Genomic DNA, 21,320 nt, shown 5'->3' on the forward strand with positions numbered 1-21,320 from the left:
ACGTGTTTTTTGACAGCCACGTGCTTTTTGACAGACAACAACGCATCGCTAACCTCAGTACTGCCATCTTGACGGGCAAAAACCTCAGTAGTACCAACTTAACCTAACTAGCGCGAGATAAACAAATCCACGTGTTTTTGACAGCCACGTGCTTTTTTGACAGCTTTCAGCCACCATCCTTAAACTACAGAGCACCGTGCTGCCCTCTTTATCGCAGTAGCTGTAAATTCGTCACCTGTCATCGGCAGTGCTGCAATCTTGGCGGGCCTAAACCTTAGTGCTACCAACTTAACCTCACTAGCGCGAGATAAACAAATCCACGTGCTTTTCTGACAGCTGCCATCCGCCATCTTCAATCTATAGAGCACAGTGCTGCCTCTTTAGCTACTTACCTTTGAAATGTGGTGGCCGATAATTTGAAAAATGCTTTTTGACAGCAGCCATCTTTGAGCACCGAGCTGCCCTCTTTAGCTAGATACCTTTGAAATGTGGTGGCAGGCAATTCCACGTGACAGCAGCCATCTTTAATCAAGAGAGCACCGTGCTGCCCTCTTTGTGGTGGCGGGAAATTCCACGTGGTCTTGATGGAAACAAACTCACGTGCTTTTTTCTGACAGCTGTCATCCGCCATCTTGCATCACAAACCTCAGTGCTGTACTCTTATCTAGATACCTTTGAATTGTGGTGGCGGCAAATTCTACATTCTCTTGTTTGGAAACAAACCTATGCGCTTTTTTGACAGCTATCATCCGCCAACTTTAATCCAGAGAGCTCCGTGCTGCCCTCTTTAGCTACTTACCTTTGAAATGTGGTGGCGGCAAATTCTACGCGCTCTTGTTTGGAAACAAACCCATGTGCTTTTCTGACAGCTGTCATCCACCATCTTTAATCCAGAGAGAACAGTGCTGCACTCTTTAGTTGAAATGTGGTGGCGGCAAATTCCACGTGCTCTTGTTTGGAAACAAATTCTACGTGCTCTTCAGCTGTCATCCACCATCTTTAATCAAGAGAGCACCGTGCTGCCCTCTTTGTGGTGGCGGATAATTTGAAAAATCCTTTTTTGACAAGCACCCATCTTTAATCCAGAGAGAACAGTGCTGCCCTCTTTAGCTACTTACCTTTGAGGCGGTTAATTTGAAAAATTCTATATGACAAGCTGCCATCTTTAATGAAAAGAGCATCGTGCTGCTATCTTGCGGGTAATTTTTACGTCACAGCTGTCATCCACCATCTTGCATTGCTAACCTTAGTGCTGCCCTCTTTAGCTACTTACCTTTGTGGCGGACTATTTGAAAAAAAAGTCTATTTGACAAGCTGTCACCCGCCATCTTGCATCGCAAATCTCATTGCTGCACTCTTTAGTTGAAATGTGGTGGCGGATAATTTGAAAAAATCTTTTTGACAAGCAGCCATCTTTAATCAACAGAGCACCGTGCTGCTATCTTTATCGTAGTAGCTAGCAATTTAAAATCTAGATGCTTTTTTCTAACAGCTGTCATCCGCCATCTTTAATCTAGAGAGCACCGTGCTGCCCTCTTTGTAGTGGTAGTAAATTCCACGTGCTTTACAAACCTACGTGCTTTTTTTGACAGTTGTCATCCGCCATCTTTAATCAAGAGAGCGCAGTGCCACACTCTATGTGGTGGCGGATAATTTGAAAAATTCTTTTTGACAAACAGCCATCTTTATTCAACACAGTTACCGCTATCTTACATCGCTTACCTCGGTGCTACACTCTTTAGTTGAAATGTGGTGGCGGTGAATTCGAACAAGTTTAATCATACATCGGTGGAGCTGGAGTAAGCACGTGCTTCAGTGATGACGTCATCATGCATGTTTAGACTTGTCCGTTTTCTTAAGAGTAAGTCGGTGTAAAGGAATGTGGTGGCGGTAAATTCGAACAAGTTTAAACATGCATCGGGAAAGCTAGAGTAAGCACGTGCTGCAGTGATGACGTTATTGTAGGTGCACATGTTTAAACCCGTTCGTTGACTAAATGCTTTAGTCTTCGAGAAACAGTGATAGAGAGTGGAGTGCAAACATGACGAAAACATTAATAGTGTATGTGCAAGGCTTTAAAAAACGAAAACAAATTTGTGTTTAAAGAGGTGGCTGTGTTAGATTGCAGTGTGTTGTGGGCACCAAAACTTGTTAGTTTAGTATTTAGGCCACCGTTCCCTTACTGTTTGCAAACAGATGAAGATAAAAAGAGACTCAGTGGATTGAAAACAATTTAGGTTTGAAGTGGGAAGAAAAAGGAATACCTTATCCTTTTCTACCTTTAATGATGAATGCACATTTGTCAAGAGCAGATCTTGTTCTTTTAAAGGGTTGTGAAAAGAAAGAATGGTTGCGTGATTTTCTACCATCATCGTGTGAAATTATCGACATGCATGAATTGGGGTGCCCATCATTTAAAACTCTTCCGAAAGAGCATAGTAGAGAAACAAGTAAACAGTCTTTACAACATGTGTGCATGCTCTTTGATAGGTTGTGTCGCAGTGCATGCCGGGAAGTGAACAACATATGTAAACTGCAGTGTCGAAATAACCTTAGTGTAAAAGAAACATTTGTAGAGTGAAGACATCATGTCATTTCTAACAGATACTAAGTGTAACGCAGTTGAAAAGGAGATCGTAAAGTTTTATGCATGCAAAAAGAAACTAAACACTTTTACTGAAGAAGCGTTAAATGCATTACCAAAGGCATTTTTGGATGTAGCTGCGAATGCTGTAAAGAAGATTCGGGAAAAGGTGCCTCGTGAGTGGACTCAAGATCCTGTTTTTTCAGAGCTTCAAACGTGTAGTTTACATCATGAACACGTGAGTTTAGGTAGAAGACCTTCTGTGAGACAGTGCCGTAGATATCAACTAGATAAACTGTATCACGGACCTAAAACTAACGAGTTGTCTTCGCTTATAAACACTTATCATGGCTGTGGAGAGAGTAAACAAGGAAAAGGTGAAGAAACGTGCTGGGAAAAAAGATGAGGAAGCATGTTGGGCGTGGACTCATCAATAGAGCGACTGATCTTCTTTTTTTCGTGCTTCATCTCCCCTGCGGTCCTAGAATACGTTCGCCTGACACGTAGTTACATGCTGCCTGCCTGTCGTGTAGCTGTTAAAATCTGCTTCGTACAGTTATGCTGCGTGTGTGTGTGTTATTATCTAGTGCTTTAGCTGCTCAGAAGAATATAGCAGCACTTGTCGTTGTTGGTGTAATAAAACGAAAACTGAGTGACAAAGACCGTAAAATAAACAAAGGATAAAAATGTATATATATATTCTAAAATAAATATGAATTGTCAAAACATATTACAGGTGTTGTTTAATCCTACAGCATGTCCTAGTGACTTAGAAGAAAGGAAACGTAGAGGATTAAAAGAAAACACACATAAGATTTAAAGTACATCCTCTTTATTAATCCATGAATTAAACCTGTTATTAAAACCAAGCCATTTAACATACAGTTTATTGCCACGACGTCGAATAACACGTTCAACTAAATAGTGAATAGGATATTTTGTTTTCTGCAGTTCTTCGATGTAGAATCCTCCTTCAATAGGCTGTCCTCTGAGATCGCGAAGTAAATACGTAACTGGATTAGTAAGCTTAACACTTCTGATTTGAAAAATTTCAGTGCCTCAGTTAGGTGTGTATCCTTTTGCAAAGATAGACTTGTGTTTGCTGATGCGAACAAAATCACCTTCTTTAAAGCGATGACGACGTGGATCATCTGTTTTAATTACAAGATGAATAGCATTTATACGAGGTGTATTCTTTGTAACAAGACGTGGCTTTGTTCCGATAGTGCGATGAGGTGTATCGTTGTAGGTAGATAAAAGTCTAGGTAGCAGATCAATCCAACGATATGAACCTTGCGCTGTAAATTCTCGCCACATCATTGTTTTGAGTGTACGATTAAAGCGTTCTACAACACTTGCCTTGAGATTGCTGAACGTAGAGTAGTGTTGAATGTCAAGTAACTTGAGGTAAGTAGAAAAATCCTTGTTGTAAAACTCTTTACCTTGATCAGTTTGAAGAAGCCTTGGGCAGCGTTTCGATTCTTCAACAATATGTTTAAATGCTTATTTAACTTGAGCTGCTGTTTTAGAACGCACGGGTTGTTCAAAAGCAAACTTCGAGTACACATCGATAACAGTAAGTAGATACTTATACCCCTTATAACTAGAGGCATATGGAATCATTTCTACTAAGTCTGCTTGCCAGAGATCTTCTTTTCCTCGTGTAATAACGCGACTGCGACAGTAGGTGCGACGTTCTGGTTTATGTAACTCATGTGCGATGTTTACCTTTACAGGTGAGATCTTCTCTTGACGAGCCATTACAAAATAATACTGGCATAACGTAGTTCTCTTTCTATTTCTAGAATTTCTGATCCGTGACCAGTGTGACCAGCCTCTTGCGATGCTCTTAAAAGCTGTAATCGTTCAACGAGTAAGTTTGGGCCATTCCAGTATCTTACATCCACTTACGGCAACAAAGGCTTGTAGATAACGTCTAGACTACGTGCAGTCGGAAACAGCTTAGAAATAAACTCACGATATTTGTAACTCTTATTCGCATTTACAGCTTCTGTTCTCTTGTAATTACGTCCGTTGCGTCAGTAGCAAAAAGTATTGCTCTATATTTTTTAAGATCATCTTGTAAAATTATATCCTTGTCAGGTATTCCTGAGAAAAGAAGTTAACAACTTTTACAATGAGTTTATTGTTATTAATCTTAACATTTGAATTTCCTATCCGGAAACAGTCATCTTCGTAGCGAATACCGTAGGTAGTGTCAGTTTGTCCTGTAAAAAGTTTTTCTATATAAGGTGCAAAGAGAGATCCATAGGTATCTTGAATAAAAGTTCTAAACTGATTGCGATACTCTGGTGTAATCATAACCTCAGACAAAGATGGTAGATTTTGCGTCGATGTAGTAGGTGTTTCAGCAATAACATCTGTAGTTAAAAACTCAACACGCTTAGGTGGTGATGTATCATTAAGTTCTTCTTCTTCTGCCTTATCTTCCTCTTCCTCTTCGTGATCTAAATCCTGCTTCTTCTCTTCCTTATCTTGTTCATGCTTTTCTTCTTCATGCTTCTCTTTATGATATGATGTTTGCATAGAAGCAAAACTTGAAGTAGACTGCGGTAATGAAGTAGAATTCAAAATTTCTTTGAGTGGTGTACTTAGTTGTGTTTTAAAAAATAAATCCGTGTCTACTTGAATACGTTTAAGCTCTTTAAATTTCCGTCGAATATTGTTTCGAGCTTGGATGATATGTTTTGTGATCTCCTTGCTAGATGTTAACATGATGATGGTTTTTAATCAAGTAGTTACTGTAATACTGTGTTAATGCATATAAAATGATCGAAACCCATGCGATATCGTCCATGCTGTACATCACTTTCTTTATCAATAACTAAAAAGCTGTAACGGTGTAATGACCAACATTTAGCACACATACGTTTAAAGTCATCGAATGTCATATCAGTGTTAACATGATCGTTATACACATGTCGCATGTTGCGCTCATCTTGCCGAAAGAGCACAATAACATTTGAGTTGTCGCGTATCAACTGCTTAGGCACACGAGAATAGGTTTGGCACAAATAGATGCAATCAACATGTTTATGCAGACCCATACTAAAGAATGCACGAATAACGTTTTGCTGTTCTGTTGCGACATCATCAAAGATCATAAGAGAATTAGGAAGCACATCGTCTGGTGATGGTACTTGCTCATGCGAATTAAATTTAAAATATCTTATTCCATCTTTAACTAGATCGTGCATTACAGTTTGTAGAATAGTATATAGCGGCTGATAGAGTGACTTTGCGAAAACGTAAATATTCTCGAAGCGTACACCATTTACAGAAGTAATAAGTGTGAGTAAAGGATTTGTTTTACCGCAACCCGACGGACCTGACATAATAGATCGAACAGTAAAAGGAAACAACGTTCCACGACGTTTTCTTGTAGTTGTACTAGAACTAGGTAAGAGATGTGGTACAATGTCGGTAACAGGTAGCGTGTCTTGCTGCTTTATAATCTTCATGATAACTGAATCATAAAGTGCGTAATAGTAATATATATATATTAAACGAAACAAGAGGCAACGGTTAGTTTATGATTTGCTCTTGACTAGTAAAGTCGTGTACAGCATGGTGAAACAACGATATCCAAACGACATGAAGAAGAAGAAGAAAGTAAAAACTGTTGGATGGAAAGATGTTATAAAGGCTGCGCAAAAAGCTATTCGAGGGGAATACAATCCTCGTGTAGCTATTACTAAGGCGTTACGCGCAGCAAGAGCGAGAATTTCTCCAAAGTGCAGAGCAATATTTAGTAAACTTGCACGAATTATTCCTGTACCTAAACGAGGAGGATTTCTTCCTGCGCTGCTTGCTGGCTTAGCAGCTTTAGGGTCATTGCTAGGTGGTGCTAGTGCTGTAGCGAGAACTGTTAAAGCTGTAGAAGAAGCGAAACAACAGTTGAAAGAGAGTGAACGTCATAACAAGACGATGGAGGCAATTACGTTACGAGGCAAAGGTGTGAACATGAAGCTAGTGCCATACAAGAAAGGGCTTGGTATCTACATTTCTCCAAAAAACGTCTACTGAATGCACTGCCACATCGAGCTCTAACGCATGATGAAGATTTTACGTTTGCTAAACAACTAGGAATTCATTATTTTAGAGGTGTGTGTGTGCGTTATCAACTACCAGCGCGCCCACGTGAACGTGAAAGTGCCGTAATTAACTTAGACGACAGTCGTGGACCTGGAACTCATTACGTTGCTTATGTAAAACGTAAATCTAAAGTATGGTATTTTGATAGCTATGGAGACTTACCTCCTCCTTTTGAGCTCATACGTTATTTCGGAAGCAGTGCAGACATTGTTTACAATAAAAACCGTGTGCAAAACTTTAATACACGCATGTGCGGACGATTATGTCTTATGTTCTTATATCAAACCCAGACAGTAGAGAAAGTGCATTAGTGTCCACGTGATGACGAACAGTGAAAGAACGTTTGCTGTACGTGGAGGAGGACCTGAAACAACCGTCTATTTTAATCCACCAATCGAACTTGGTTATCAGCCGCATAGTCTTGGACCAGTATCGTTTGAAAGCTACAATAAAATCTATAATGTGCGTGATGGTGTAAACTATTTCTATGTGCTAACACTACCCTCAGGTAGTTATACAGTAGACGATATTCACGACTATATTGAAAGTACGTTAATTGATCAGTTTGGGGAAGATAGCTTTAGTAATCATAATTATAAGTTCTCAATCACTATAAGCAACATTACACATAAATGTGTTATTGAATCATCATGTAAGATTGACTTCAAATCACAACCTGATTCGATTGGACCACTGCTTGGATTTTCATCGAGGGAGCTCCTGCCGAACGTACGTTACGAGTCTGATCAACCTATAAAACTCTTCGATGATTACAATGTGAATATTACTTGTAATATTATTACAGACTTGAATAGTAATCTACAACCTTCGCACGTCCTGCACGACTTTATTGTTACAGAGGAACGTGGATATACTATTTGTGAGAAACCAGCAGTAGTTCTTTATCATCCTGTGTCTGTAAAACACATTAGCAACATTACTCTTAGACTTGTAAATAAACATAATCAGCTTATTCATTTAGATCAGCACGCGTACGTAGCTTGCAAACTACATCTTCAACCAGTAAGAAAACCATCTATAAAACACGGTGTACATTCAGAAGACATACTACATGTGTGCAGAGACTCATCGAGTTAACAGATACCCATAAGCAGATACTCCAAGATTTAGGATATACACTACTACAACAGAATGGAAGAAATGCTAGACATTACGAATACAGTAGAAAGTCGTGAAGGTGTGGTACGAAGTGAGCTTCATTCCTATCAACCTTTTACGTTTGGATTAAATAACAATGATAAAATTCATTTTATTATTAATCAGCAAGATGTATACACCATACCACAAGAAAGCTACCTCTATATTGAAGGACGACTAGAAAAGTCGGATGGAAGTGGACCAAGCACTTCACAACTAAACAACCATGCTCTAGCTTTTCTCTTTTCTGAAGCGCGATATGAAGTAAATAATGTTGAAATAGATCGAACGAAGAATGTTGGTATTACAAGTGCAATGAAACTCTACCCTTCTTTCTGTGATGAAGAAAGTAATCTTTTGCGGATGGCTGGATGGTGTCCAAAAGCTACTAACAACTGGATGATTAATGAGGATGGTTCTTTTACGGGTATGTTATCACTGAAATATATTTTTGGATTCGCAGAAGACTTTACACGTATTATAATCAACGCAAAACAAGAGCTTATTCTAATCCGTGATCGAAGTGATTACAATTCTCTTAAAGCAGTAGAAACACCAGTAGAATCGAAAATAACACTGTATCGTATACTGTGGAGGATTCCACATGTAAACTTATCTGATCGTGAAAAACTTCGATTGCTCAAGATTGTAGAAAATGATACACCATTACCTATACGTTTTAGAAGTTGGGAGCTGCATGAATATCCTGTGTTACCACAAACAAACAAGCATAGCTGGGCTGTTAAAACATCACGTTTTACTGAGAAGCCCTTGTACATTATTTTTGGATTTCAAACTAATCGTAAATGCAATCACGAAAAAGATAGCTCACTGTTTGATCACTGTAAATTAAGACACGTTAGACTATATCTCAACGGAATTACGTATCCCTACGAAAACATAGACATTAACTTTGAGAAAAATTAGTTTGGGATGCTCTATGATATGTTTTGTAAATTTCAATCATCGTATTATCAGAAAGGAGATCGTCCGCTATTTACACCTCAAGAATGTAAAAATAAAGCACCGATTGTTGTTATAGACTGCTCTTATCATGAAGAATCTATAAAAGAATCTCCAGTTGATATTCGTTTAGAATTTGAAACATCTGAAAACATTCCTGCTAACACAGCAGCCTATTGTCTTATTATTCATATGAGTGATGTTACCTACCATCCGCTAACGAATATTGTTACGAGACTGTAAATAACAATAGCTCTTTATCATTTTCATTAGTGTGTGCTTCGACATCGTACGCTATGGAACAAAACTGCAAATGTGCATGCTGTTTGCATGCTCATACGCAACATCTTATTTATCTTACACGAGGGAGTGAGGCCCTTAAGATGTTCTAGAAACATAGATCGTCGATGCCGAAACATCTTATACAATACTTACCACCAGGATTTTTATCTACGTACGCTGCCTCTTACGTACATAATTTTTGGGGCATCCTTCCTCCACACAGTAAGATGTCGATCGAAGTAGCTTTATGCAGAACTTGTCAACGACATTACAAGCATCGAGGAGAAAATGGCGATGATGATTGGGATGGAACAAATCCGAGGATTGAACACTGTACACAGTGTATGAATGAACTTTCTCTAGTATCTCATGATGATGATGATTCCGAAAAGGAATAACAACAAGGTAAGAAGCATATGATCTTCTCTGTAAAGCATAACATACTTAGTATAATATATTTCTAAATGTTTTGATTAATTTGAATGTTGCAGGAGGCATTTCAGAAGCATACGTTGTTAAGAAGCATACCAACCTTGTCAGCAGCAAAAACGAACACTGTTGTAGTCCATTTGTAAATAAATATTTGATCGCATTCAAAAATGTCGTATTTATTGCATTGCTTTACACCACTTACTCTTAAGCAAAACGATCCCGTCTGAACATGCATAATGACGTGATCACTGCAGCACGTGCTTACTCTAGCTTTCCCGATGCATGTTTAAACTTGTTCGAATTTACCGCCACCACATTCCTTTACACCGACTTACTCTTAAGAAAACGGACAAGTCTAAACATGCATGATGACGTCATCACTGAAGCACGTGCTTACTCCAGCTCCACCGATGTATGATTAAACTTGTTCGAATTCACCGCCACCACATTTCAACTAAAGAGTGTAGCACCGAGGTAAGCGATGTAAGATAGCGGTAACTGTGTTGAATAAAGATGGCTGTTTGTCAAAAAGAATTTTTCAAATTATCCGCCACCACATAGAGTGTGGCACTGCGCTCTCTTGATTAAAGATGGCGGATGACAACTGTCAAAAAAAGCACGTAGGTTTGTAAAGCACGTGGAATTTACTACCACTACAAAGAGGGCAGCACGGTGCTCTCTAGATTAAAGATGGCGGATGACAGCTGTTAGAAAAAAGCATCTAGATTTTAAATTGCTAGCTACTACGATAAAGATAGCAGCACGGTGCTCTGTTGATTAAAGATGGCTGCTTGTCAAAAAGATTTTTTCAAATTATCCGCCACCACATTTCAACTAAAGAGTGCAGCAATGAGATTTGCGATGCAAGATGGCGGGTGACAGCTTGTCAAATAGATTTTTTTTTCAAATAGTCCGCCTCAAAGGTAAGTAGCTAAAGAGGGCAGCACTAAGGTTAGCAATGCAAGATGGTGGATGACAGCTGTGACGTAAAAATTACCCGCAAGATAGCAGCACGATGCTCTTTTCATTAAAGATGGCAGCTTGTCAAATAGAATTTTTCAAATTAACCGGCTCAAAGGTCAGTAGCTAAAGAGGGCAGCACTGTTCTCTCTGGATTAAAGATGGCTGCCTGTCAAAAAGAATTTTTCAAATTATCCGCCACCACAAAGAGGGCAGCACGGTGCTCTCTTTATTAAGGATGGTGGATGACAGCTAAAGAGCACGTAGAATTTGTTTCAAAACCAGAGCACGTGGAATTTGCCGCCACCACATTTCAACTAAAGAGTGCAGCACTGTTCTCTCTGGATTAAAGATGGTGGATGACAGCTGTCAGAAAAGCACATGGGTTTGTTTCCAAACAAGAGCGCGTAGAATTTGCCGCCACCACATTTCAAAGGTAAGTAGCTAAAGAGGGCAGCACGGTGCTCTCTGGATTAAAGATGGCGGATGATAGCTGTCAAAAAATCGCATAGGTTTGTTTCCAAACAATAGAATATAGAATTTATCGCCACCACATTTCAAAGGTATCTAGCTAAAGAGTACAGAACTGATGTTTGTGATGCAAGATGGCGGATGACAGCTGTCAGAAAAAAGCACGTGATTTTGTTTCCTAACGAGAGCACGTGGAATTTCCCGCCACCACAAAGAGGGCAGCACGGTGCTCTCTTGATTAAAGATGGCTGCTGTCACGTGGAATTGCCTGCCACCACATTTCAAAGGTATCTAGCTAAAGAGGGCAGCTCCGTGCTCAAAGATGGCTGCTGTCAAAAAGCATTTTTCAAATTATCCGCCACCACATTTCAAAGGTAAGTAGTTAAAGAGGGCAGCACTGTGCTCTAAAGATTGAAGATGGCGGATGACACCTGTCAGAAAAGCACGTGGATTTGTTTATCTCGCGCTAGTGAGGTTAAGTTGGTAGCACTAAGTTTTAGGCCCGCCAAGATTGCAGCACTGCCGATGACAGGTGACGAATTTACAGCTACTGCGATAAAGAGGGCAGCACGGTGCTCTGTAGTTTAAAGATGGCGGATGACAGCTGTCAAAAAACACGTGGATTTGTTTATCTCGCGCTAGTTAGGTTAAGTTGGTACTACTGAGGTTTTTGCCCGTCAAGATGGCAGCAGTGAGGTTAGCCATGCGTTGTTGTCGATGACAGCTGTCAAAAAGGACGTGGCTATGTTTACCAATTCAAATTTCCCGCGGGAGGCGGAGAAGGCCTTTGGGAAGGCCCCTCGGGAGGCGGAGGCGGAGGCGGCTTCTGGGAGGGCCACCCGTGAGGCGGAGGCGGAGGGGGCCTCTGGGAGCCCTGAGGCGGAATCGGCTGCAGAACCCGCCTATTATACTACTAATCAGTACTGATCTGCATTCAGGGTAGTCTCCCAGGTGTCTGAATGGTATATGACCAAGAAGGTCACTGTTAGATTTAGGAACACGAGAAAGTCTAACTGACTGTAATGATTTGTGAGAGTCCTATCTAGCATAACTAATATTTGAAAATCGTAAGATGAAACAGTATTTTATTAAGTGCACTCGTACGATGTCCATCCACTGGCAGTTAAATTATTAAAGCTCATTTGATTGGAATCACTGTTTTTATAAAAGCACAGTTCTAATATATTTACAAGTATTTCACACGAAGACCAAACCTTTATTCACGATAGCGAAATGTTCTAACTCGTGAATATTTACAAGTTCCGATAGCCATAGTGTCATGAAGTGTAGAATGCGGCTCCATCTTACACTCGCGATGCAAGTTTAACCGTCTTAAATGTTCAATAACCTGTCATTAAACACGTATTTTAAGATACTATCATGAAATCATTTGTTTCAGTAGACGGAGTGTTTAATTAGTCAATCAGAAAATTGTCTTAACATGCGCACGTTTATCAACCATGAATGTTCCAAGTTAATCAACTCTTAAGATGAGTACAAGTTCCGTAAAGTGAGTCAAAGTTGCACTGAAAATTATGAGAAATCTAAGTTTGTATCGTAGTGATTGGAAGTCTCTAAGTACAAGACGAACACTTGTATTATAAGTTCGGTGAAGATAGTTACCGTAGAGTTGAAATTCGCGACGACTGAGTTCGAGTCGCGGAGTATATATTCGCGTAAGTCAGCATGTTTTCACGTCGGCTGTGAGTTGGGAACTGTTTTCTACTCAGAAAATCCTGGCTTTTTCATATTATTCTGCCGGGTTCGAATTCCTCCCCATCTTGGTAGAATTTAATTTCTTTATAGTAGGATTATTCGCAAGTCCCTAGGCCGGCTTTTAATAAATTTCAGAATGTTGGCCTTTAAATAACGGGTCACAAGATGATATATTACAATAATTGATATACCATCGGGATCAAGAGATAGCAATATATGTTCTAGAAGTTTCCATATCTCCATGTGCTGTGCACGTGATCGGTGGGTTACTTCGAGGTCAACTTCCAGCGTTGAACATGTGACGTTGTTTTCTCGCTAAATGCATAACCGCGCCGTGCCGTTGGGGTTCCTTGCCAAGAAATGCATGCCGGGGCCGTGCCGTTGCAGTACTTGACATTGAATAAAATAATGTTGCCGACCGTAAGCGGTTCCTGGTACAATATATATACGATATGAGTAAAGATCTGGAATCACAGATAAGGGCATTTTTGGATTATGTTATACTGTATAGAGTTGTAAATGAGTTCCAGGATTGTGAGCCTATGCAGGGAGACTTAAAGATTGTAGTGAGATGGACAGCAGACAATGGTACTAATGTAAATGGGATGAAAAATCAAAATGTAAGTTTCACCAAGAGGAAAAGTCCCCTCAATTTTCATTACTGTGTAGATAGGTTGCTGGTACCTCATGGGGAACAATGTAAGTACCTATATGTTAGAATAATGAATAATCTTCTTTGAGGTAATCATTTTAACGAAGTAGTTAAGAAAGGTTACAGATCTCCTGATATGGTTGTGAGAGTATTTAAGGGTTGTAGTAAGGATGCAAAGGAGAGGGCGTATAAGCCTCTGGTAACACTGCAGTTTGAGTTATCCTCCAGTGTACGGGACCTCATCAGGACTATTTGATACTAGAACTGGATAAGATTCAAAGGAAAGCAGCACGATATGTTCTGTGTGATTTCCGACAAAGGAGTAGCGTTACTAAAATGTTGTAAAGTTTGGGCTGGGAAGGCTTTAGAGTAAGGAGACGAGATGCTCGACTTTATGGTACATTTCGAGTTATGAGTAGTGAGTTGGCGTGGAATGACGTAAGTAGAAGAATAGGCTTGTATGGAGCTTTTAAATGTAGGAAAGATCAAAATATGAAGATAAAGTTAGAATTCAAGAAGACAGATTAGGGCAGATATTCATTTATAGGTCGAGGAGTAAGGGATTGGAATAAATTATCAAGCGAAATGTTCGATAAAGTTCCAAGTTCTTAGAAAATATTTAAGAAAAGGCAAGGTAAGGGATGATAAATACATGTAAATATGAGGTAAATAATTGGTAGGGAATCTGGATTGATTGATTGATTGATTGATTGATTGATTGATTGATTGATTGATTGATTGATTGATTGATTGATTGATTGATTGATTGATTGATTGATTGATTGATTGATTGATTGATTGATTGATTGATTGATTGATTGATTGATTGATTGATTGATTGATTGATTGATTGATTGTTTGATAGTCCCTGGTGGCTCAGATGGCAAATAGGCTCCGTAATCTCAGGTGCGATCAATCTGACTTAGACCAATGGTATTTCCGAAAGCAATACTATCTCCGTACTGGTCTTGAAAGCTTCCACTATTATAGGGGATAAGTCACCTCACATTACCACAGGCAATTAAACAAGTAATTTAAAAAAAAAAAAGTCTCACAGACCGAATGTTCGGAGAAGGGCTCATGAAATTAGTAGATACAATCAATTAAAAATGTTCGGAAGTATAATTTTCAGCAAAATCAGACGTAATTTAAAAGGAAACCCCCAGTATCTGTAGGATTATGAAAGGAGGAAAAAGGGGTGATTGATGTCCTTTGTTACGATTCAATCCAGAGTTCAGGAGCAGGTTTGTGATGAAAATTATACTACGGTAAATACACACATATATCATCATTATAGACTCATATGCCTTTCACCGTTCAGTCTGCAATATTCTGTGAATCTGTGAATCCTCTATTTGCAGCTAGTGCTGTGGCCTCATTTTGTTCTATACCACTTATCCTTAAATCGATAGAAACCGAGTCTAAACATCGTCGTCTTGGTCTCCCTCTACTTCTCTTACCCTCGATAACAGAGCCCATTATTCTCCTAGGTAACCTATCCTCATCCTTTCGCCTCACATGACCCCACCACCGAAGCCGCTTTATGCGCACAGCTTCATCCATCGAGTTCATTCTTAACACAGCCTTTATCTCCTCATTCAGATTACCCACCTACCATTGTTCATATCTGCTTGTACTAACATTCTCGCTACTTTAATGTCTGTTCTAATTTATGAATAAGATATCCTAAGTCCACCCAGTTTTCACTCCCGTAAAGCAAAGTTGGTCTAAAGAAAGACCAATGTAAAGTTATTTTTGCCGGGGAGCTGACTTCCTTCTTACAGAATACTGTTGATCGCAACTGCGAGCTCACTGTATTAGTTTTCTGCACCTTAAGTGAATCTCGCTTACTGTACTACAATCCCGGGAGAACATACTGCCCCCATTTTTCCCGAGCTAAGCCCAGCCATCGAGCGATGAGTCCCAAGGTGGACCGTTCGATCGTTGGCTATCACTTTCTAGAGGCATTTAAGGGTTGTAAGGATTGATGACCAAGCAGGATAAAAAGAAATATTAAAACAACACTCTGACATTTATTCACATAAGCAGTTAAACAACAAAATATTCTTGATGATATTTTTCTTTTAACATAACAGAGCTTTCATAATATCGGATTTCTTCCTCGATTTAGAGTGACACGTGTTCATATCTCCAGCTCTACTGTGCTGTAAATGAAACCAAAGAAGTAATTAGGCCACTTGCCTTTTTAAACCAAACATTTGACTGAAAGAACTAAATAAACATGTGTTCAAAGTTTCACCAATTTAAAGTTGCCTCAACACGTGGTCTTTACGATGTACACAACTGAATTAGTCATTTACAATATTTGATAATGGTTAATGACACTAACATGAACTTCAGTAGCAAAGAAAAACTGTTTCCAAAATTCTCAAAATTAATTAATTATTATCTTGATTATTATTATTATTATTATTATTTTCTTATCATTCAATTAACCTGTTTCATTGTAACACGATCGTGTTCTTACTAATTCTCCACCGCATCATTTATCTAATGTTCATCATTAGTATTTCAGAGTAATGATTTTTGATTAATTATTAATGACTTATTTTCACAATGTTTCAAAGCAATCATGCGGCTGACAAATATCTACCCTTGATCTTTGCATTTCATTTCTATTCAAATTAATCTTAAAGTATTTCAGATTTTTAGAAATTTACATTACCAACGTGTGAGCTAGTTAAATAAATTCTGTTTACAAATCGAGTGCCTTCCCAAAGTAACGAGATGATCTTTCCTTTTAAATCTCGCTAATTAAAAAAAATTAAATTCCTTCCTAGTCTTCCTTGACTTAATTTAATTAAACTTTCCCTTAAGGGCATGAAATTATTTCTTAAGGCAACACACAACGATGAATGTGATCCGCGTCACAGCGAGTGCGCGACCAGATCAAAATTAAATGAAATTAACATGGCACAAGAGAAATATACACATTTACACACACACATTCACACTTAGGGAAACACGTTTTTATGTACATTATTTACATCGAATCCTGATTTGGCAAATTTTATTTATGATTTTTATCGATGGTCGGGACGCGTAATGTCTCGCAGAAATAATTCGTGCACAGAAATTCTCCTACATTAATGGTGGCTAGTGATCGAAGTCATGGGTATCACTTGGTAGAAATACATTTCACATATCAGCACAAGTTCATCTAATTTATGAGATTATAATGGAAGATTCTAGTAAAATCCATAAGCACTACCATCATGTGGGCTACAGGTTGAATTTACCGCAAGCGTGAGCCTTACTCGCATTATTTTTACTTCCTACCTGTGAAATACACTCGCAAACACGTGCTCCACTAATTATAATCTATCTTGCGCTCCAAATACACAAGAATAAATCAATATCACCACTAATTCATCATTTACTCAATTATGCAACAAATATCCCTCAGGATAGGCCATATTCCAGACCCTTCATGAACAGAGCACATTCCATCTCACATTTAGGAACTCTACAGTAGTTTTATGGCTCACGAGCGTTTACATCTGTTTTACCCGATCTTTAGTCGATATTATTATTATTTAAGTGATTATTACATCTACTGATTCTCCTGGAATGTCGTAAAATTAGATGACTTCATCATAAAAACAACAAGTGATTTTAAAAGACACTAGGTTCGACCCTATTCACTCACAATGTACACGCAAATTTTCCGTCCGGTAACTTTCAATATTACAAAGAAAGTAGGTTTATCGTGTGGTCAGTGATTATTAAACTTAAGCTCCTTAAGCATGGGAAGTCAGTCAAAGACAACCTACATGTCTACTCTAATAGATTCCAAAATTTCATTCACACGTACCTAGTCTACCACGACACCTTAAGAAGTAGGAAAATGAAATATTTCTAACTACAGCAAACTGATAGATCTACGACTTAAGAAGAAAGACCTCTAGTTGTACAAAAGATAGGACAGATAAATTAAATTAAAAGGGTACTCAAGTTTTTGTAGAGTTCGATTCCCGTCGACAGTCAGTTATTTCAGCATACTCCGGCCAGTCTCCTTCCCATTACCAGAGACGCCTTACATTTTTACAGCTCCATGGAGGCTCTGCGATGGATGTCCCTCGATGAAATGATGTTGGTAGTTGCGGAATTCTTCATCTTGAGATCTTCAATTCCAAGACGTCTTCGTTGATTGCTGGTCACAAGCTGTAACTGAGATGACAAAATTAAGTATTTTGCACAAGCACACGCAGAATATAAACAGCTCGTCTACACTGTCACACTTAACTTGGCTCCTAGGCGTTTTTATTCCACAGAATTCGCTAATTATCAGACTAAATTCTGGTAGAACGGGCGTCGACTTGTCTTGAAATTTCTCCTTCCACGTGGTCCGGTAATGCGATGTCTCTCACAGCAAACAAGCATTAAGAAAAGCGTAAAGAGAAGAGAACGATTCACTCGAAGCAAGGCCTTTTATCTAATTAGCCCAGGGAGGCGTGTTCTTCAGCGAGAACGGTAATTGGCTGATGATCTCCTTTAATTTGCGCAGACTATTCCAGAAACAAGCTGGGTCGCGCGTGCGAAGGCAGTCACGTGGTTAGCTATAACCTTGGCACAGTCTCGCTGATGACGTATCGCACCCCTCTGAACGACAAAAAAAAAACTCGTTCTCACCTCGCCACGACTTCCCAAGTGATGTGTTGCGGCTTCAAGCAGACAATAAAATTTTTGCTTTCCACTTGTTAAAATATTTGTAAGATCGCCAATTTTCACGGGGACATCACATTCTAAATATTCGAAATTATATACCTATTCCAGCCTTGTATCATCAATTTAATCTTTGAAAGGCTAATTTTCATACCATTTTCATTGCCTCTATTTTCATGTTCTAAAGAAAGACCGATGTAAAGATAGTTTTGTCCAGGAGCTGACTTCCATCTTACATAATACTGTTGATCGCAGCAGTGAGCTTACTGTATTAGCTTTATTGCACCTTGATTCAATTTCGCTTATTGTACTGTCATCTTAGGAGAACACACATGCTAAATACTTGAAATCTGAAGGTACCTTACCAACAATCAAGGATAATCTTATTATTTTATGAAACCATTTCATCATCTTCCTTCCCACTATACTGAGGCTTTCGGCACAATCTGCTATTAAGGGAAAGTCACCAGCACAACCCAAACTCCTTACTATATTTCCACCTGTCTGAATCCCTCCCCGCCAATTTATACCTTTCAGCAGATGATCCATGAAAATCTATGAACAATAAAGGTGAAATATTACAGCCTTGTCAAGCTCTTGTAAGTATCCCGAACAAGGAACCCATTCTATTGTCAAATCTCACTGCAGCCCAAATGTCAACATAAATACAGTTGATTGATTTTAATAATCTTCCTTTTATCCAATATGATATGAACATTGATATGAACATCATTCCCTCGGTAGCTAGTCATATGCTTTCTCTAGATCCACGAAACATAAACATAACTCGCAATTCCTCTCGTAGCATTTTGCAATTACGTGGCGCTTACTGAAAATCTAATTCTGACAGCCCATATGGGTTATGAAACCACACTGGGCTTCATTCAACTTCCAATCAACCAATAATCGCTCCCTCCCTTCAACGATGCCAGCGAATACTTTGCCTGGTATATTAATCAATGAGATACCTCGATAGTTGTTGCAATCCTTCCTGTTCCCTTTCTTATAGATAGGTGCATTTACCGCTCTTATCCAATCTGACCTCCTCTGCGAACCATGTGACCTTGCCGCGGTGGGGAGGCTTGCGTGTCCCAATGATGCAGATAGCCGAGCTGCAGGTGCAACCATATCGGATGGGTATCTGTTGAGAGACCAGACTAACGAATGGTTCATCGAAAGGGCGGTAGCAGCCTTTCGGTAGTTGCAAGGGCGGCAGTCTGGATGATTGACTGATACGGCCTTGTAATAATACTCAACATGGCTTAGCTGTGTTGATACTGCTACACGGCTGAAAGTAACGGGAAACTACAGCCGTAACTAACTCCCGAGGACATGCAGCTCTCTCTGTATGAATGATGTACTGATGATGGCTTCCTCCCGGGTAAAATATTCCGGAGGTAAACTAGTCCCCCATTCGGATCTCCGGGTGGGGACTACACGAGAGGGGGCGATCATCAGGAAGATGGATACTGACATTCTGCGAGTCGGAGTGTGGAATGTTAGAAGTTTGAATCGTTGTGGTAGATTAGAGAATCTGAAAAGGGAGATGGATAGGCTAAAGTTAGATGTAGTTGGCATAAGTGAAGTACGTTGGCAGGAAGAACAAGATTTTTGGTCAGGCGACTACCGAATTATCAACACAAAATCAAACAGAGGAAATGCAGGAGTTGGTTTAATAATGAATAAGAAAACAGGGCAGCGGGTAAGCTCCTACGACCAGCATAGTGAAAGAATTATTGTCGTCAAGATAGACACCAAACCAATGCCCACCACAATAGTGCAGGTCTATATGCCTACTAGTTCAGCGGATGTTGAAGAAATCGAAAGAATATATGAGGAGATAGAAGATTTAATACAATATGTAAAAGGTGACGAGAATCTAATTGTGATGGGAGACTGGAATGCAGTGGTAGGCCAAGGAAGAGAAGGTAGTACAGTAGGAGAATTTGGATTGGGACGAAGGAACGAAAGAGGAAGTCGTCTGGTTGAATTCTGCACTGATCATAATTTAGTCCTTGCCAATACTTGGTTCAAACACCACAAACGACGGCTGTATACGTGGACGAGACCTGGAGACACTGAAAGGTATCAAATAGACTTCATTATGATTAGGCAGAGATTCAGAAACCAGGTTTTGGATTGCAAAACTTTCCCAGGAGCAGACGTGGACTCTGACCACAACTTGTTGGTCATGAAATGCCATCTGAAGTTGAAGAAATTGAAGAAAGGAAAGAATGCAAAAAGATGGGATCTAGACAAGTTGAAATAAAAGAATGTGAGAGATTGTTTCAAGGAACATGTTGCACAAGGACTAAATGAAAAGGCTGAAGGAAACACCATAGAGGAAGAGTGGAGAGTCATGAAAAATGAAGTCAGTAGGGCTGCTGAAGAAACGTTAGGAAGAAAAGATCAACTAAGAATCAGTGGATAACTCAGGAGATACTAGACCTGATTGATGAACGACGAAAATACAAGAATGCTAGAAATGAAGAGGGCAGAAAAGAATACAGGCGATTAAAGAATGAAGTGGATAGAAAGTGCAAGGCAGCTAAGGAAGAATGGCTGAAGGAGAAATGCCAGGATGTCGAAGGCTGTATGGTGCTGGGAAAGGTAGATGCTGCATACAGGAAAATCAAGGAAACCTTTGGAGAAAGAAAATCTAGGTGTATGAATATTAAGAGCTCAGATGGAAAACCACTTCTAGGGAAAGAAGACAAAGCAGAAAGATGGCAGGAGCATATCCAACAGTTGTATCAAGGTAAAGATGTAGATAATTTGGTTCTGGAACATGAAGAGGCTGTTGATGCTGATGAAAAGGGAGACCCAATTTTGAGGTCAGAGTTTGACAGAGCTGTGAGTGACCTCAATAGGAACAAGGCACCTGGAATTGATGACATTCCCTCTGAATTACTGACTGCCTTAGGAGAAACCAGCATGGCAAGGTTATTTCATTTAGTGTGCAAGATGTATGAGACAGGAGAAGTCCCATCCGATTTTCAGCAGAATTGTGTTATACCTATTCCCAAGAAAGCCGGTGCTGACAGGTGTGAAAACTACCGCACCATTAGTTTAGTATCTCATGCCTGCAAAATTATAACACGTATTATTTACAGAAGAATAGAAAAACAAGTTGAAGCTGAGTTGGGAGAAGATCAATTTGGCTTCAGAAGAAATGTAGGAACACGTGAAGCTATCCTGACTTTACGTCTGATCTTAGAGGATCGAATCAAGAAGGACAAGCCCAAGGACATGGCATTCGTAGATCTAGAAAAAGCATTCGATAATGTTGATTGGACCAAG

The sequence above is a fragment of the Anabrus simplex genome, chromosome 2 (genome assembly GCF_040414725.1).
Source record: "Anabrus simplex isolate iqAnaSimp1 chromosome 2, ASM4041472v1, whole genome shotgun sequence".
In the NCBI taxonomy this organism is placed as follows: Eukaryota; Metazoa; Arthropoda; class Insecta; order Orthoptera; family Tettigoniidae; genus Anabrus; species Anabrus simplex.